The sequence below is a fragment of the Loxodonta africana genome, chromosome 1 (assembly GCF_030014295.1).
Source record: "Loxodonta africana isolate mLoxAfr1 chromosome 1, mLoxAfr1.hap2, whole genome shotgun sequence".
Taxonomy (NCBI): domain Eukaryota; kingdom Metazoa; phylum Chordata; class Mammalia; order Proboscidea; family Elephantidae; genus Loxodonta; species Loxodonta africana.
The window spans coordinates 95,604,801-95,621,151 of NC_087342.1; the positions used below are offsets into that span (position 1 = coordinate 95,604,801).

Consider the following 16,351-nt stretch of genomic DNA (forward strand, 5'->3'; position numbering starts at 1 on the left):
TCACAGAAGTTATGTAGGGTGTTAAAAACTCAAAAAGACACATTCATATAAATTCAGAGCTGAAACACCAAAAAATGAAAGGAACTAAGACTCATTCTTTGTTTATACCTTTCCAAGTCACTTCTTATAGGGTAACTTTAATTTCTGTTTGAAAAAGTAGACAAACAAGACAATCTGCCTAGTAAAAGTAGAATACCTGAACCAGTAGCCATTACCTCTACCCTCCCCTCAGACTCTGTCACCTGTCCTAGCTCTCTCCTCCCTTGTTCCTTTCTCTAACACCCTTTGAATACAGGAGCTGACAAGGTGACAAAAGTGCTTTAAAAAGAGAGAGAGAAAGAGATAACCACTGTAGGTACTGTGAAGGGCTGGCCAGAGGAAAGTGGTCCTTGGCCCTGGTTTGCATCATGGTCCCAACGTTTTCCCTTCACGGTTCTCACTCCTGTGTGTCCCAGTTCCTGCTCCATCAGATGGCCACAGGCCAGTAAAACGCACACCCTAAGCTCTAAGTGTGCACTGAGAGCCTAAATATCTCGTCTACATCAAGAAGTCGAAAAATTCCTCTTCCTCATATTTTCAATTGAGATAAAACTGGAATTTTAAAAAACAGTATGTGTACAAAAATTTTTTTGAGAAATTAACTTGAGCTGCAAACTTTCACCTAAAGCACAAACACACACACAAAAAAACCTGGAGTTTTTTTTACTAAGAAATTTTACTAAGAAATGAAAGGAAAATCAAACAAGTATACATATAAAACACTTACACAGAATTTAGTTTACTAATTCAAACTTAACCGGTATTCTGGTTATGGCTTAAATAAAATTTAGAATTTCTATAGCTCCTTTTCCTTACTTACAAAGTTAGACTCCTAACTTGGAGGTAGACTTGAGTTGGCATTATTTCCAAACTAGAGGATTCTTAAACCATTACCTTCTAATGATGTCTTCTGAGTCCCTATCTCCCTATCTCCATCTCAAACCATATTCCCTGAGCACTTCCCTTCTATTCTACAATCATCCTTACCGCCTGAAAGAAAATGTTTCTTCCTCTCTGGCCCTTACGGATTCTACTGACTTCCAGTTACCCAGCAATGACCTTCCAGTCATTTCCCTTCTCCTCCTTTTGAGATCTCTGCAACTATGGACCCTTGAAAATTTTACCTTCATTCTTAATCCCCTTCTCCCTGTCCTGATAGATTCTCTTCATGCTTACCTACAAAATCTGTGATCTGCAGACCCAGAGGGGGCCACAGCATATAGAAAGGAAATTTATGAATCCATATACAGTTAACAGCATAGGGCCACTGACTGAAAAAAAAAAAGTTTTACTTTTTCATGAGTATTGTTTTCTAAAATGTATATATACTTTGCTTTGATTAATCCAAGGCACAATAATTTAGAGTCACATGACATTCACAGTAGTTTTGGCTGGTATGCATATATGTTCAACCAAAGGGTATTAACCAGAGAAAGAAGGAGAATTAAGAATAGCAAGATGATATGGACTGTGTGGCTAACTGCCTCCACAAACAACTGCCTCCTTTGCCGTTAGACCAGAACTAGATGGTGCCCAGCTACCATTACCGAACATTTTGATGGAAGATTATACAGAAGAATTCTGATCAAACAGGGGAAAATGCAGACCAGAATTTCAAATTCTCACGGACTCCTGAATTTCTGGAGCTATGGAGGCTCGATGAACCTCTGGAACTACTGCCCTGAGATAATCTTTAAACCTTAAACCAAAACTAACCCTTGAAGTCTTCTTAAAACCAAGCAATAGTCTAGCTTAACTAGTAAAAAATGTCTGCCTTGAGCATTATGCTTTTTTAAGAACTATCTATATGGGATCAAAGTGACAAGAGCAACTGGAAAATTAGATAGGAACCTTGAGGGGCAATGAGTTTATATTAATGGGGGAGGAACAACTCAGAAAAGGAGAGTGAGAATGGTTGCACAACTTAAAGAATGTAATCAGTGTCACTGAACTGTACATGTGCAAATAGTTGGATTGATATGTTTTGCTGTATACATTCTCAACAACATAAAAAGGGGGCGGTCTTAAAAAAAAAAGTACAATATGGAGGTTCCATAAAATTTGTTATTAAAAAAAGTCCTCATTGCACTCCTACCACATACCATATACAAAAATTAACTCAAAATCAACGGCCTAATTGTAAGATCTAAAAAGTATAAAACTCTTAGAAGAAAATACAGTGGTAAATCTTCCTGACCTTGGATTTGGCAATGGATTCTTAGATATGACACCAAAAGGATGAACAAAAAAGAAAAAAGATAAACTGATCTTGGAGCCCTGCATGCACAGTGGTTAAGCGTGGGGCTGCTAACCAAAAGGTGAGCAGCTCAAATCCACCAGCTGCTCCTTGGAAACCCTATGGAGCAGTTCTGCTCTAGAGTCACTATGAGTCAGTGGTGACTCCATGGCAAGGGGTTTGGTTTGGTTTTTGGTACATCAAAAGACATTATCAAGAAAGTAAAAAGACAGCCTACAGAATGGGAGAAAATAGTTGCAAACTATATATCTGGCTAAGGGTCTAATATATAGAATATATAAAGAATGCTTACAACTTAACAAAAAGATAACTAATCTATTTTTTAAATGCATAAAAGACTTGAACAGACATTTCAACAAAGAAGATATACGAATGCACATCAAGCATATGAATCGGTGTTCTGTATCATTAACCATTAGGGAACTACAAGTCAAAACCACTTTATATCCATGAGGATGGCTGTAGTCAAAACTGGGAAATAAAAGCTGGAGAGAATGTGGGGAAACTGGAACCCCTGTACACTGCTGACGGGAGTGTAAAATTGTGTACCACTGTGGGAAACACTTTGGCAGTTTCTCAAAAAGTTAAACATGGAACTACTATATGACCCAGCAATTCCACTGCTAGGCATATATCCAAAAGAAATGAAAACAGGCACTCAAACAAATCCTTGTACACGAATGTTCATTGCAGCACTATTCACAGTGGCCAAAACGTAGAAATAATTCAAATGTCCATCAACAGACGAATGGATAAATTGTGATGTGTGTGTGTGTGTGTGTGTGTGTGTCTGTATATATACAGACTCAATAGCAACGGGTTTTGGTTATACATAGATATATATCCATATACAGAAACCTTGGCGGCGTAGTGGTACAGCTGCTAACCAAAAGGTCAGCAGTTCGAATCTGCCAGGTGCTCCTTGGAAACTCTACGGGGCAGTTCTACTCTGTCCTATAAGGTCGCTATGAGTCAGAATCGACTCGATGGCAGTGGGGTTTATATCCATATACACAGAATGAAATGTTGTTGTTGTTAGGTGCTATCCACTCACTGTGACCCTATGCACAACAGAATGAAACGCTGCCCAGTCCTGTGCCATCTTTACAATCGTTGTTATGCTTCAGCCCACTGTTGCAGCCACTATGTCAATCCACCTCATTGAGGATCTTCCTCTTTTCCACTGACCTTGTATTACCAAGCATGATCTCCTTCTCCAGGGACTGATCCCTTCTGACAACATGTCCAAAGTATGTAAGACGCAGTCTCACCATCCTTGCTTCTAAGGAGCATTCTGGCTGTACTTCTTCCAAGACAGATTTGTTCGTTCTTTTGGCAGTCCACAGTATATTCAATATTCTTTGCCAACATCACAATTCAAAGGTGTCAGTTCTTCCTAGGTCTTCCTTATTCACTGTCCAGCTTTTACATGCATATGATGTGACTGAAAATACCATGGCTTGGGTCAGGCACACCTTAGTCTTCGAGGTGACATCTTTGCTTTTCAACACTTTAAAGAGGTCTTTTGTAGCAGATTCGCTCAATGCAACGCGTCTTTTGATTTCTTGACTGCTGCTTCCGTGGGTGTTGATTGCAGATACAAGTAAAACGAAATCCTTGACAACTTCAATCTTATCTCTGTTTATCATGATGTTGCTTACTGGTCCAGTTGTGAGGATTTTTGTTTTCTTTATGTTGAGGTGAATGAAATATTATTCAGGCATAAAATGGAATGAGGTACTGACACAAATGTTACCAAGTAGATGAACTCTGAAAACATGCAAAGTGAAAAAAGCCAGACACAAAAGGTCACATATTGTTATGATTCCATTAATATGAAATATCCAGAACAAGTAAATCAATAGAGACAGAAAGCAGCCTAGTGGATGCCAGGGGCTGGGGGAAGGGAGAAATACAGAATAACTGTTTAGTGGGTATGAATTATATTTTGGGGTAATCAAAGTGTTTTGTAACTAGATAAAGGTGGTAGCTGCACAACACTGTGAACATACTAAGTGCCACTGAACTGTTCATTTTAAAATGGCTAATTAAAAAAAAAAAAGAGTCCTCAAATTAAAGAGCTAAAAAGCATTACATTGATAGGCTATATAATGCCTCTGCCCCTAGTGAAGCTTAGGCCTTTTATCTCTACCTCTGTGCTAGGTCAAGTTTCACAAGTGGCCCTATAGCCTCGACAATGGACACCTCCTAGGATACCTCCTCTACCAGGAATCTTTGATATTCAGAGAGAGACACTTGGCTCTTCTTTGGAGAGGGATAGGAAGGACCTCAGATAGGACTGAACACCTACTGTATGCCCACTGCTTTCCTTATTCCCAACAGGTACAATCAAGCCCTGCTCAGCTGCCTACCAAGTTCCTGTGTCCTGTCTGCGGTGCCTCCACCACTGCCCTCAGTTCACTGGCAAATAGCACTAAATGACAGAGTCCTGACTCAAACTCCAGTTACATAACAATCAGCTATTTCCTTCCCCAGAGTCTGCATCCTAGGGGAGCAGCCTTTAGAAAATTATCCTTAGTTTTATAATACTAAATTATAAAGCTAAAATAACATACTATTTCCATAAAAGAAAACTTTTCTCCTTGAAAATCATGGCCAGTGTTATATTTTTAAACATTCCTTGAAACTGTATTTTATCAAAAGAAAAATAAGCCCAAATATAATGTTAATTCAAGTTAAAAAAATAAAAAAAAAGACTCTCAGACAATGGCATTTAAGTCACAGCTATCTAATCTACAAGGAAGATTAAGAAGAAAAAGTGGAAAAATGAATTAGCCCTTCACCGATTTGTTATATAAATATAAATAACATTTAGTTTGGTTTTTTGGGTTAGTCTTTCTTGCTAGAGTTCTCCACTTCCCGGCAAAGGGTTTACCAGCCGTTCTAAGCCTATGCATCTGCTTCAAAGGCTGACCAGAGACATCCAATTAAGTTATGGTCCTAATGAAAGCCTATTACAAGGATACAAGGATATTTCAAAGCTAAAGCAAAGGAAACCTCTGACATAAAGTATAACCATTTAATTCCTAAATTTCAATCAACGTGAAATGTTAATTAGTAAATCTAATCAGTGTTATTGCTTTGCACATTCAAAACACAACTACATGTTAAAAAACAAGGCTGGAAAAGGCAAACAGTATTACCAGTAAATAACCAAACCAAACCAAACCCAGTGCCGTCGAGTCGATTCTGACTCATAGCAACCCTATAGGACAGAGTAGAACTGCCCCATAGAGCTTCCAAGGAGCACCTGGCGGATTCGAACTGCTAACCCTTTGGTTAGCAGCCATAGCACTTAACCACTACGCCACCAGGGTTTCCTACCAGTAAATAGCTCTCCTTAATAAATTTCCTGGACAACCCATCAAAAACTTACTGCACAGAACAAGAAAACAAAAAATCCTCTACTGTAGCCAAAGATTTCACTCCCACCTTACAAAATAGTAGTGTTGTTCCTGTCAATAAATTCGTATTCTCAAGCTTGATTTTTAAATGAGATTATTCTTTAAAAAGAAACATTAAATGGCAAAGTTTCTCAGAGATTCTGAAAGTGACACACTAAGAAAAAATTCAGAATTTGTTGTTTATTCAGCAAACACTCAATAAGCATCACCATGAGCCAGGAACTAGGGATACAGAAATACTGGGGATGCACAGATTAAAATCACTTCAGTTTTGAGGCCAATCAAAGTGTGGGACTGGCCAACCAGGGATCTATTTATGAAGCTCAAGTCATTGAGACAAATGTTATCAATTGAGACAGGTGTTATCCATGGAGATGGATACACAGACCCCCCAAAGCAGGCCCACCCATATGTGAACACTTGAATTAATGACACAGTTTGCTCTGTAGAGCTGGGAGAAATCAACAGGTGAAACTGGGACAACTTGGTATCCGTATAGATAAAGAGGGAAATTATACTGATTAGGGACACATGTGTGCAATGACAGGCTAAAGAATACATGGGAATGATAAACCAAACGGAGGAAAGAAGAAATATATAACAGGCTTCAGCTGTATCAGTAATGTTTTATTTCTTGGGTTTTTAAATTAGTTTAATATTCTTAATACAATTTTTTAAAAGAATATAAAAGAAAAGCATAGTTCCTGTCCTAAAATAACTGAGTATCTGATGGGGGAGAGGGAGAGGGAAAGGGAAAATAGTAATACAGGATGCGAAATGCTTTGGTTGAGACACCTCACCCAGGATGGAGGTGGAGGTGGCACAGGGACAGTAAGGGAAGGTTTCTTTAAAGGAAGTGACTTAAGCTGAATCCAAGCTCAAGAAGGACATTTATTCAACGAGTGTTCATTAGATGCCTACTGTGTACTCCTGTGCTTGGGACACAAAAGCAAGGTAGTTACAGCCTCAGCCCTTGAGAAATTTAAAGGCCAGTGGATGAAACACACAAGAAGTCTGGTGACTGATTATATTTCAGGGACTGTGGCAGAGACAATAATGTACAGCAGATATTCCATGTGCTTGTCTACAGTACCCAGCCCCCCTGCTGTTAGCTGGGGCAACGTGACTAGTTCTGGCTAGTGAAACGTGAACAGAAAGGACATATGTCATTTCTGGGCAGAGAAAGTGAGAAGCCCATCCAGCCTCTCTTCCTCTGCCTCAGTGCTCAAGGACACTGTGAGTTCCAGTTGGTACAGCTACAGGCCTGGGTCCCTGAATGGAGGAGAGTTCCTGTGTGGAGCAGAATCTCTCACAACCCACGGCTGATGTGCATATTAACACGGAATAAAACTTTGTTGTGTTAAAACATTGGGATTTCAGGGTAGGTTTGTTACTGCAGCATAACCTAGCCTATGCTTATGAACAGAGTGAGAGGTGAGTAAGACATCTAAGCATCTGTTCTGTTGACTGCCTCCTACCTAATCCCCAAGCATACGGCCTGACCCATGTAAAACCAAACCAAACCAAACCCGTTGCCATCTAGTAGATTCTGACACATAGCGACCCTACAGCACAGAGTAGAACTGTCCCACAGGGTTTCCAAGGAGCGGCTGGTGCATTCAAACCACGGACCTTTGGGTTAGCAGAGGATCTCTTAACCACTGTACTACCAGGGTAGGGGCTAATTAATGCTTGATAAACAAATGAAAAAACAGACCAGTAATTGTATGTAGACAACTGCTTTAAAAAAGGAATGCAGAGAAGGAGGTACTTTAGGAGGCTGCACAAAAAGGCAGGGGTCCAATTATAGAGTTTGGGTTGAAGACAATGAGAAAGTCACTGAAGTTGTTGAAGCAAGGAAATGATATAATCCAATTTGGGTTTTAGAAAGGTCACTTTGACAGTAATACACAGGATGAGCTGGAGATGGGCAACCCTGATAACTGAGCAGATTTCTACAGTAATTCAGGCTGAGAAGGAATGAGGACAATAAGAGTAGGGGTTGGGAGAAGCGACACGTTTCCAAATATACAGAAGGAAGAACCCACAGGACCAGGTGACTCCCAGGATGTGGGCTGGAAGGCTGAATCCAATAGTGCAGCTGCCCTTCAAGAAGAATGTGGAGGGGGTCAAGGGAGGCGGGAGCTACAGGGAGGAGTTGTTAAGTTACCCTCTAAACATACTGAGGCTAACGGTAAGGGTTCAGTGAGACATCTAGTGAATATTTCTAGTGGGCAAATTAGATAAACTTAGGACTGGAGCTCAGATGAGAGAGCAAGACAGAGACTGGGAAACAATGGCCTCAGAATCCTCTGTCCAGGATAAGACTGACACAAGGCAGAATATGTGTATTTGCAAAGCTCTAGCTAAAGGTGCTATTCCCCTTAACCCTACTTTCTCCCAGCTCCCTTAGTGTTATGCAAGTCTCCATTCCCACTGCCAGTGGTGCAGCGGGGGTAGATACATTCTAGGTATTCCAGGTTAGAGTGCTAGAAATATTTTCCTTAAAGAAATCTGGTTACCTATGGTGACTGGGTTCTACAGCATTATTAGTGTTAACAATTAGAATTAATTTTGATGGGCTGATCTAAAAATCCAATTTCTATTATAAGATTCCACATAATAATCAGCTCTACTGAAAGGAGCTTTCTCAGGTTCAAAGGTTGATAATTATCAGTACTTCTTAAATATACGTTCCCCATTGCCATCGAGTCAATTCCGACTCATAGTGACCCTATAGGACAGAGTGGAAATGCCTTGTAGGGTTTCCAAGGAGTGGCTGCTGGATTCAAACTGCCAGCCTTTTGGTTAGCAGCCGCAGCTCTTAACCACTGCACCATCAGGGCTCCCTATGTATGTTAAACATACATATAGATACATACCAAAGAAACATAAGACCTGATTAAGCTATTAAAGCTACTTACTACAGTTATAAAATTAACAATTTTGTAATACAATAAATTCTTATTTAGCTAGAATAATTAGGAAATATGGGAACTCCCGATTAACGAACTGTATGTATATCTTGGGTGTATTGCTAATATCTAGAGAACTGCACATAGTAACCACTAATATGATCTCATTTCCAACAATGCAATGCCCCTGACATTTGACAACCGCTCAGCACTGCCACTACTGCCAGAGAGCTCTGCTGGTATCCCAGATGGCACACGGGCTGCACCCTACCAATCTGGGATATGCCCTGCATGCTGCTTCTAAAGCCCTTTCTATCTGTTTATTTGTCCCTTCTTAAAAATATGAACAACATAAAAGTAAATATCTGTATTTGCTTGGACTACAGATAAATGGAAATTTATTATTTTTTCAGAATGTTTTAAAAAACAGCAGCTGCAAATACTTGTGCACAATGACTTAAACAAAATGTTCAAAAGATGAATAAAGCTAAGTATGAGGTAAAATAATTTGTTCAAATTACCACATGGCCAAGTATTAATAGTTTCAGTTCCTAGACTTTTAAAGCCATTTTATGCTTTAGCTATTTTTTTCCTATATAGGAGCTCAAGTATTGTTAAAAGGAAGAACAACTAGATATGAACAGTTTACAAATTGCTTTTTATAAACATCTCTTTGCTCTACCTAGCTAATCAGACTATTCAACAGAAAAGGAAATTCCCTGTCCAGTACAAAGAAACACCATCTTGTTCTGCAAACTGATATTCTGACAGCTTTTACCTTGGGAGCAACAAGGTATTTTGAAAAAACTATGAAAGATAATCAGAGACATAAACTATCATACTCAGATATCATTCTTAAGTATGAGTCCCCAGGGCATAATAGATTTCTTAACACATCCTGCCTGTCTTTGCAGGTTGATACCCACATGTTAAAATGACCACATGTAGCACTATATATTGCACGGTATTCAACTGATCCTTTTATTCCTAAAGAGAATAGGAAAGAAATCAGCATACTGGCTGTATTTTCAAAATTATACAACATTGGTTTATTAGTCAATATAAAAAACGACTCTCAATATGAAGCTCCAGTATTCACATTTGTTTAGAAACCATCAGACTTCAAGCAATTCCTTACTTAAGCATTTATTCCACAATTTATTTCTGTGCAGTCACGATTTACTTGGAGTTCAACTGAAACGTGGGGTGAGGGGAGCAAGCAACCGAGGAGTTAAGACTTTATCCCAAAGGCAATTGGGAACTGTCCTTGGTTTTCAAAGAGGAAAATGGCAATCTGACTTGTGCTTTGGAAGCTGGAACCTGGAAGCTGAATGTGTGATGGGCTGGAAATGGGGCAGAGAGGTAAGCTACAGAAGATAAGGGGCTCACCATACCTAAGGATGGGGAGTAGCACGTAGCTTCAAGGCATATTTGAGAGACAGCATTGACAAGAACTGGTAACTAATTGGAAAAGAGAATGCCATGAAAGGAATATAGAAACCTCTTGCTTCTTTCTGGGCTTCGTAGGTAGACAGAGATGCCGTTTCTCAAGAGAGGAATACGGTAGGAAATCAGATGGGAAAAGAAAAAACAGAACTTGAGGTACCCTATAAGAGAAGCTAAGCTTGCCAACAATCTCTATATATGATTCAAACTTTAAAAATTCAATTTAAATGTCCACCATTAAATTCAATTTAAAGGTTCTTTCAGCCAAGAAACAATGATTGCCTCTATGCAGCAGAATCAGTGGCCCTAAGGAGGAGGGGGCGGTTCCCTTTCAAATCTCGTGTATAGCCTGAATATCTCAGAAGTATTTAAGACTTTATAATTGGCCAAGAAGAATGCAATTTCTGGAAGCTAAACGGACTGAATGAAATATTTAGAATACTCAGGTTTTTGGAGGTTCTTTAAACGGACAAAGCCACAGCAACGGCATCCCTTACGTCCACAACCTGCACTATCCGCCACTTGCCACCCGAGAACTCCAGGAATTCACTGCAAAATCGCCGCTCAGGAATATGCTAGTTTTGCCCAGTCCTGTACCAAATGCTGTCCTCTCAATACAGGTTCATACAGAAAACATTCGATGTAAATTCAGAGGCAGGTATTGTGTCCCCAAGGGAGCACCAACATATTAAACACATTAAATCATAAGCGTAAACTGTCTACATTAGAGAGGAGGAGAGTTAGGCGGTTCAGGTTCTGGGTTTAACGCTTAACACCAATCAACCACACACCTGCAAAAAATAAAAATAAAAAATTACGCCTCTCTAGACTTCAGCTTCCCCAGTTTTAAAATGAGGTGGTCCAAAAAGTCTCTAAAACTCTTCCAGTTATTAACATTCTATGGCTCTGCATTTACACAGGCACGTGTGTCTAGAATTACGGTCCCTAATTTCATCTTTATATCTATTTTTTCAATAGTACACCCTGCCTATTTTTAAAAGGTACAAAAGGACACATAGTGAAAAGCAAGCCTTCCTTCCTACTTCTTCCCAGAGGCACTTCTTGTGAACATTTCTTGAGATACTCTAGCATATGAGTATACATAGATATTCCTCTGGTTCCTCTTTTTTTAACCCAAACAGTAACCTTCCATACACACCGTCCTACCTTACTTTTTCACTTAACACATAAATCCATTGATGTCAAGTTGATTCTGACTCAAAGTGACCCCTATAGGACAGGGTAGAATTGCCCTGTAAGGTTTCCAAGGAGCAGCTGGTAGATTCCAACTGCCCACCTTTTGGTTAGCGACTGAGCTCTTAACCACTGTGCCACCAGGGCTCCACTTAACATATAGTGGAGATCATTTATTTCATCAGTACACAGCAAAAAGCCTCTTCTTTGTTACAGAAAATTTAAAACACACACAAAAGTAGAGAGAAAAAATATAAAGCCATCACCCAGCTTCAACAATTACCAACGTTTTGCCAATCTTGCTTTATGTACCTATACCCTACCACCTCCAGGAACATTTTAAGGTAAATCTTAGACATTAATTCATCTCACCACTAAACATCAGTAACAGATAAGGACTTAAAAAAAATATATATATAACCACACTGTCATTACTACTCCTAGCAAAATTAACAATAATATCTTATTATCTAATAAACAGGTTATATTCAAATTTCCACAATAATTTCAAAACACATTATTTTACAATTGGTTTATTTAAATGAGGATTCAAACCATGTCCACACATTGCAGTTGATTGAAATGACTCTTATGTCTGCTGGTCCAAAACAGTTCCTCATTCCTACCCTTTATTTTCAAGCCATTTAAGTGCTTAAAAAAAAAAAAAGGTAATTTATCCTGTAGAATTTCCCAGATTCCTGCACTTGCTGATATCTTCCTTACGATACTGTTCAATTTCCTCCTCTATTCTCCATATTTCCTGTACACAGGTAGTTAGATCTTGAAGCTTGAACAGGTTTGTATTTGGCTGTTTTGGCAAGAAAACTTTACTGAAGGTGTTAAAAACGTACTTCCTCTGCATCACATTTTGAGATGCGTAAGATGTGACACCACTTTTTAACAACGTGAAGGTGGAACTGTGGTTTCAAGTGTTGTCACATGGTCTGTCCATTATAGAGCTCGCCATTAGCCTTTCATTTAATGGCTTTAGCATGTCATTAATGACAGCCATTTACATCTATGATTTCATTAGGGAACACGAGATTTTGATTTTCTAACTCTATCATTCCTTCTATCTTTATTAGCTAGAATTCTATTAAGAAACGTCCCTTGTCAACTGTCTGATTCCCCTAATATAGGAAAGACAAGATAAATGGATTACTTTTTTCTCCTTATTTGCTAATTTTCAGAAAAATGAGATGGTGTTCAGGCAACCTCCAGTTTTTTTTGTTGTTGTTGTAGTATCATTGATAACTCATGGATTTTTATATTTGATGCACTTAAATTAACTGCAGTCATTATTCTTTTTGATGCTCTCATTTTTTAACTAGTAAGAAATGCTTCAGGCCTCATCAAAAGGGGGAAATGCAGAACAGAACTGAAAAAGTCTCATGGAATCTAGACTTTCTGGAGCCATGGAGGCTGGATGAACCCCTAAAACTACTGCCCTGAGATAATTTGTAAAGCTTAAACCAAAAATACCCCCTGAAGCCTTCTTAAACCCAAATAGTTTAGCTTAACTAGTAAAGAATGTCTGCTTTGAGCACTGTGCTCTTTTAGATCTATTTATATGGGATAAAATAGACAACAGCAAACTCAAAACATTAGACAGGAAACTTAGGGGACAGTGAGTTTATGCCAGTGGAGGAGAACTTGAAGAACATAGTCAACGTCACTGAACTGTATATGTAGAAGTCGTTGAATCGGTATATGTTCTGCTGTGTATATTCTCACCAACAAAAAAAATATTAAAAGAGAGAGACCCTTCGGAGTTGGCTTCTGTTTCCTTTTCTCTCCAGTACTTTATTACGAAATGTTCAAACATACAGCAAAGTTGAAAGAATTGTACAGCCATCACCCATATACCTTAACTTTACCCGCAAGGTTTTACAGATTTTGCTTTATCCCTTGTGTCTTTTTTATATAAATCTTTTAGTCTTGGATTGTTTTCTTGTTTTTTTTTGTCACTATAAGATATCTCAGGCTCATCTTAAGCATTTCGTGTCCCAGATCTAAATTCTGCCATTTCTCTAAGGACCCCTGCCTCTTTTTAAGGAGAAATAACATTTAGAGACCTCAATTTAGATACGAGCTGTGTTGTCATTGCTTCTAAGCCTTTTCAATGACAGATAGGAAATATGTATTATTAGAAAGAGAAAAACAAATTATGGGTCATACTGATACTTACATTTCACATTTAAGGTTACAAGGCTTTTATTTCTTGGATTTTATATTTAAATTTTTTTATGCAGAAAATAACACTAATATAATTATTTGATTTATCCTGTAATATCACTTAAAAACCCACTGCTGTCGAGTCAATTCTGACTCACGGCGACCCGACAGAACAGAGCATAACTGCCCCATAGGGTTTCCAAGGAGCGCCTGGTGATTTCGAACTACTGACCTTTTGGTTGGTAGCCGTAGCTCTTAACCACTACGCCACCAGGTTTTCTGTAATATCACTTAATAGTTACAAATTAACAGTACTATTAACCACAAAACTACTAAGTACAGTTAAGATTTCTTTATAGTTTTTCTAAGCCTAAGGATAGATCCCATTAGAGCTATTCAGTCAAAACACTGCTCTAAAGCCACGTGAAAGATTTATTTTCCACGTGATTATGCCACCAGTTTGAAATACAGTCAAATTAATTTGCTTCTGTTTTCCATTTTTAAAAATGGTTTCTGTTGTAACTGAAATATAGTTCACATACACTGAAATGCACTGACCTAACATAGTTGATGAGTCTGACAAATGCAGGCACCTGAACCCACACCCCTATAAAGATATACATTTCCATCTCCCCAGAAATTTTCCTGTGCTTTTTCCTGTCAATGCCCTCAATCCAGAGGCAACCACTAATGTAATCTGTACCACCATGTTTTGCCTGTTCTGGATCTTCATACAAGTGAAATCATACATTAACCACTCAGGGTTTTATTATGTGGTTGTACTATAGTCTAATTAACCTGTTCTCTTCATGGACATTTTGGTCGTTTCCAATTTTCTACTATTAAAACAATGCTACAGTAAATAGCCTTACACATGAACCATTTCTTACATGTGACTATACTGGTAGAATTCGTACACTCATCCATTCACTCATTGATTCAACTAATATTCACTGAACATCTACTTGGCAGCAAGCACTGTTCTAGGCACTGCAAATACGGCAACAAGCAAATCAAAGACTCTGCTCTTGTGGAACATACAATCTAGTGAGAGGAAACGGACAATAAACAAAAAAAATAATGTCAGGTGGTTACAAATACTAAGAAAAATAAGGCAGATAAGAAGGCAGAAATTAATGGGTACTCTTTTAGACAAGGGGGTCAGCAAAGATCTCTCATAAGAGGTATTTGAGCAGAGACCTGATCAAAGTGAGGCAACAAGCCTTTGGCTCTCTGCGGGAACAGCATTCCAGGCGAAGGTACCTGCAGAGGCAAAGGTCCAGCCCTGAGGCACTAATGTACCTAGATAGACAAAGTAAGAAGGCCAGTGTGGCAACAGCAAGGGAGAGGGTGACAGGAGCCTGGAGGTCACAGAGGGCCTCACGGAATAAAAAAAGGAGGTAAGGACTTGGGGTATTATCCCAACTCAAGAAGGGTACTCTGAGGGGTTTTCAGCAAACACTCAACAGGTATTTCAACAGGGTCACTCAGGGTACAGCATAGATAGCAGATTGAAAGGGGGGCAAGGATGGGGTAAGAAGACCAGTTAGGATTTTTAATAGTTTTTAAGGAGAGACATGAAGATGGCTTAGACTAAAGAGATAGCAGTAGGGATGGTGAGAAGTAAAGAAGTACTGATTTGATTACTTAAAGCTGTTTGTAATAGCCCCTTATTAGTCTTATTATCTATAAAATCTGTACTGATGTCCCCTCTTTCATATGATTGATTCCATGGCTGAGGCAGGAAATGCATATGGTAAATCTGAAATATCTTGTCATACCAGATATTGAGCAAGCTATGAAAGACTTTTAGGGTGATATAAAAACAAAACAAAACAAAAAACTCAGGAATTTTATGTATACTTCTACCACAATTAAAAAAAAAAGGCTCAGGAGTCAACTTAAAGAGGCCCCTACTGGTCAAAAATGGGCCAATAATAACTGCAACAGACTGAAACATCAAACGTTTAAATCCATGAGTTCATATTGTTAATTAAAAAAACAACCAAACTGGTAACCACTAGAGGATGCCAATAAACCAACTCATTAATTTGGGGACTAATTGGAAAGTGAGGAAAAGAATCCATCATTTATTCTGCCTTTCCTATGTGACCAGATTCGCTTCTACTTTGTAGAAGTATTTCAGCTATTATAGAAAGGAATGATAGAGTTAAAATATCACCATATTGCCACCTCTCATGAATTAATGAATCTAGGCGCTGGACATCAATGGCTGCTAACATCGCATGCATATTATGTGCCTCTTGATGGAAGAATATAACACCACCTATGAAGCAGTCTTGCCAAAAAAAAAAAAAGCAACTTAATTTGATCAAGGCCAACTACTAAGTCATAGGAAATACAGAAGACAGAGAACATACCAAATGACACCTCAGAGATACAGTCCACAAAACCAAGACTAGGAGAAACACTATAGGACGATTAACCCAGTTTCTTCAACAAATAAACAGGTAAATCACCAAGGGTAAAAAAAGGTGATGGAAGGGGAACCTATAGCTTAAAAGAGACCTAAAAGGCATATCAACCTATTGCAGTATGTTTAGGCCTTATTTAGATCCTGACTGAAGTAAAATGTAAAAAAAAAAAAAAAGTTATGACATTTCTGAAATAAGTAGACATTTGAACACCAACTAGATATTCGATGATACTGAGAACTTATTAAATTTTTTTTAGGTATGATTGTGGTATTGTGGCTGTTTTTGTTTGTTTTTCACAGTCTTCTCTTTTATAAGATGTTTATGGATGAAATTATACGATACCAAGGATTATATTACCCAAAATAATACAGGAAGGGGAAAAGTGGTCAGGGATAAAGATGAAACAAGATTGGCCATGAACTGGAACAGCTGAAGCTGGGTGAAAGGTACATGGGTGCATAA

At 38.6% G+C, this 16,351-nt stretch overlaps 1 protein-coding gene and 1 pseudogene across 1 annotated transcript in view; both read right to left on the reverse strand.

The window, feature by feature from the left end:
• NUDT3 (nudix hydrolase 3) overlaps positions 1-16,351 on the reverse strand; it is a 97,754-nt gene that overhangs the window by 35,561 nt on the left and 45,842 nt on the right. The gene's annotated exons all lie outside the window — the stretch shown is intronic.
• The window catches only part of LOC135231257 (large ribosomal subunit protein eL33-like), a 30,500-nt pseudogene continuing 14,149 nt past the window's right edge, over positions 1-16,351 (reverse strand).